The sequence below is a fragment of the Pteropus alecto genome, unplaced genomic scaffold (assembly GCF_000325575.1).
Source record: "Pteropus alecto unplaced genomic scaffold, ASM32557v1 scaffold461, whole genome shotgun sequence".
Lineage (NCBI taxonomy): Eukaryota > Metazoa > Chordata > Mammalia > Chiroptera > Pteropodidae > Pteropus > Pteropus alecto.
This window is the reverse complement of record NW_006431079.1, coordinates 552314-556591: the sequence shown is the minus strand read 5'-3', so window position 1 is coordinate 556591 and position 4278 is coordinate 552314.

Sequence of the window (4278 nt, the reverse complement as noted above, 5' to 3'; positions counted from 1 at the left end):
GGATGCCGAGTTCTAGATGAGACTGCAATCAGCCGACACCTTGATTTCAGCCTGAGCAGAGAACCATCATATCAAGCCAGGCTTGCAAACTATTTATTAGGAGCTAATAAATGGGCGTTGTTTTAAATCGCTAAGTTTATGCTAACCTGTTACACAGAAGTAGAAGACTAACACATCCTGCGACTTGTTTGGACAATGAGAGTGACAGTGTGGGGGCTCTGAGACAAGGCTTTGTGCTTCTGCCGAGCCTCTTGTTTCCTTCGATGGTGTGAGAAGCACATGGTCAGGGAGCTATTGCCCCTTCTGCTGGGCCTGAGGAGCAGGCCTCAACCCAATAAAAACCTGCAGCCAACCCAGCCAGCATCCTGAAGTGTTCACCCATCCAACCTGCACACCAGACCTGGGAGTGAGAAATGAAATGTTGCTGTAAGACATGGCAGTCTGGATTGGTTTGTTATGCAGTAACGTTGAAATAATAGTTGACTATTACAAACACTTTTATCTGAGCAGCAGCTGGCAACAGGCTGGGACAAGAGGCAGGGACTGTGTTGAGGTCCTGGAGCAGCCTCCAACCCACTGCATCCCCACTTTGCCTTGCCTGGGCCTAGGACACTCAGAGGTCAGCTCTCTGTGTCCTATAACAAACAACTCTGGGCTTCTGCCCTTCCTGTTGGAGTCACCTCCTGAAATCACTGTGCCTTGCCAGGCAGCCTCCTTGAATAGGTTTCTTCCAAGAAAGCCGGAGCCTTGTCCCCTTTCTCTTGCTCCTAGGGACATCTTCACTTCCGCTCACCCAAACTCTGCCAGCGCAGACCACCCTGGAGTAGTGGGTTCTTTTTTCTCTGCAGCACAGACAGCTCTAGCTGGCCGCTGGCCTTCAGACTTTTCTCCAGGAATGTCAGGTACCTGCTCCAAGAGAAATCCTGGCTCCCAAATCTTCCTTCAACGTCTGGCTTCTCCTTCCAACCGGCTTGGAGGCAGTGAGTGGGTGATGGGCCCTGGCCCACCTGGGTCTCACCTGGAGCATCCCGCCTCTCCCCTAGAACGTGGCGACTGTGCTCCTGTTTTTTCCATCTTTGGGCCTCAGTCCAGACCAGGACCTCCCCCGACCCTTTTAAATTTCATTTTTTATTCTGCAATAACCTCAACTTTATAGAAAAGTGGCAAGTACAGTACACGTAACTGTTATTTCCCCTGATCATTTCAAAATAAGCTGCCTACACGATGCCCCACTCCCTATGCATTAGTGCGTATTTCCTACAAAGGACATCCTCTACATAACCACTACACGGCCAGCAAAATCAGCAAACTAACAGTGACGTATAGCTACCGTGTAGTTTTCAGATCCCACTCAAGTTCCACCAACTGTCCCAATAATGTTCTTTGTAGCAAAAGGATCCAGGTGTTTGGATCACATGTCTCATTAAGTTGTCATATTTCTGTCGTCTCCTTCAATTTAGAACAGTTCCTCAGCCTCTCCTCACCTTGTCACTTTTCAGACTACAAACCAGTTATTTGGTAGGATGTCCCTCAGTCTGGGTTTGTCTAAGGTTTCTCAAGGTTTGGTTCAGGCTATGCATGTTGGGCAGAAATATGACAGAAGTGATGTAGGCTTCTTCTCATTGCATCCAATCAGGTGGTACACAATTCTGATTTGTTCCATTACTGATGTTCACTTTTATCACTTGATTAAGATGGTGTCTGCCAGGCTCCTTCACTGTAAAATTACTCTTTTTCCCTTTGTAATTACTAACTATGTGGGAAGTTACTTTGAGATTATGTAAATATCCCATTCCTCATTAAATTTTTAGCTTATTCTTTTATGTCAGTATGGATTCATGGTTTCCTATGTTATTCAATGGGATATAAACTTCTGCTATCATTATTTATTTTGATGTTCAAATTGCTCCAGATTTGATCAGTGGGAACCCCTTCAGGCTGGCTTCTGTTTCCTTTTGATATATCCCTATTATTATCTGAGCCCATACTTGATTTTGGCACAATAAGATGTCCTAGGTTCATCTTGTGCTTTCCCCACTGCAGCCCAGGAATCAGTCACTTCTCCAAGAAGCCCTGGTTCATTTTAGTGAACAATTATAATTAAAATTCAAGATCTGGGTGCAATATATACTCTTTGCTATTGGTGAGTTGCTGCCCCCGGGCCTTTTCAGTGGACCGAGCTAAGGAATATGTGAATATAAACTGATTGATCAGTAGATCACATTTATATCTATATTTTTGCCATCTATCTATCATCTGTCTCTATCATCTCTATCTCATCTATATCTCTATTGAAAACTGTGAGTTCACACTGCTACCTCCAATTCTAACCCAGGGTTCATTTTAATTTTCTCCCTCTCCTTATTTGTAACTCCCTTCCCCACAGTGCAATCCCATTAGGCTCAATATATCGATGTATTTGATGAGTCCCTTATATGTAATCAGTCTCCCTTCCTCACCCTGTCTGTGCTCTGACCACCGTGGTGAAACATCTATCACGTGGGGATCCCGCTCTGGCTCTGACACCACGCCCTGCTCTGGGCCACTGTGGTTTCCCCTGGCCTCTGGTGCAGACACTGACCTTACTTGGCCTCACCTAATAGCTTTTGGGTAAAATTGTTCTTAAAAAGAAGGGAAGGGAAAGGTAGGGAAGGGAAGAGAAGAGAAGAATGAAAAAACACCATTTAAAATCCCTTTCATTTGCCTGTGGTGAGAGGTCACCCCTCTCCTGCAGGCCCGATGTGTCACTGCCATTTTGCAGACCTTGGGATATTAGACTGGTGACTGCGCTAAGTCTACCTCTCTATTCTCTCTACTTAATCTCTCTGCCTCAGCCTTATCATCTGTAAAATGGAGGTGACAGCATCTCCCTCCACATTGTTGAGAGGATGCAATACTCTAGGCTAGCAGTCCCCAACCTATTTGGCACCAGGGACTGGTGCTCCTATGAGAATCTCATGCCTGGTGATCTGAGGTGGAGCCGAGGCGGTGATGCTAGCACTGGGAAGCGGCTGCAAATACAGGTGAAGCTTCGCTCACTTGCCTGTCGCTCACCTCTTGCTGTGCAGCCCGGTTCCTAACAGGCCACTGACCAGTACCGGACCGCAGCCCGGGAGTTGGGACCCCTGCTCTAGGCCCAGATGACACCAGACCTTCTAGGGGGGCTTGCTCCAGGACTTTGTCACAACTCCCACCTCCCTCTCACTTTTCCAGCCTGCTCCTGGCCATTGCGCAGATAGAAGTCTACCTGGACAAGCTTAAAGTTTCTCCTTCCACCCTCCAGGCATTCTTTAGCAGCACCTTGAAGACACTCTCAGGCTGGCATGCTGAGTGTCCATTTCCCATCCCCACTGGAGCTGTTTCAGTCCTGATAGGTTCGGATTTTGGCTGGAGGGCAGAGGCAGGCCCTTAGCCCAGTGGCAGTGGGCCCTGCCCCTGGCTAGAGAAGATCTAGGGCTGAGCCAGTGGTGTACTATTGGTGCGACCACCCACCAATGCCCTGGAGGTAAGACTGGGCTATTGGCTCAAAGGGGGTCTACATAGTTGCCATGGGGTCTTTGGGATAATTCCCAGAGCTCAGACATGTCCTCCTCCAGAGGCTGTGACTCCTTCCAGTCCCCAAACTCATAAATCTTCTTCCCTGGTATCTCAGAGACGAGGATACATAGCAGGGGAGAGCAATGCTCAGTGGCAATGTGCAGGTATTCTGTTATTTTGAGGGTATGGAGAAGGCCTGGTGGCAGCTGTGTCATATGGAGGACATCTAGGCAGAGTTGGGGGAGGCAAGAGAGAGCTAGAAAGAGAGGCTGAGTGATACTAAGAGCCAGGGTGGGATGGGTGCTGGAGTCCCTCTGGCCACATAGCCTGAGCCCCGGGAAGCCAGCCTTCAGAGTTGACAGCAACCACACTGGGCCAAGTCCCTAAATTTTCTGGCTTCCGTTCTCATGCACCTCCAGACATTTCCAGGTGTGAGCCCTGGTTACAGACTGAGTGTGAGCCCCTCTGAGCTGCTGGCCCCACGTGGAAGCCATGTGTGTGGTTCAAATTGGACTCTGGGGTCCACTTAACGGATACAATTCCCATAATTCCAGGATTCCTGGAGAGGATCGCAGGCCCCTCTTCTTTTCCTGGCTGTCTCCTAGTTGGGAGGGGGTCTCAGGGCAGAAGCACCCTGAGGAATGCGGGGCTGCAGGCTGGCCCCCTTTTTCTCTGGTGGTTTGAAGCCCAGGTTCTGGCTGTGCAGAATCCTGGAGCTCAAGGCTAATTGTGAATTAGGAG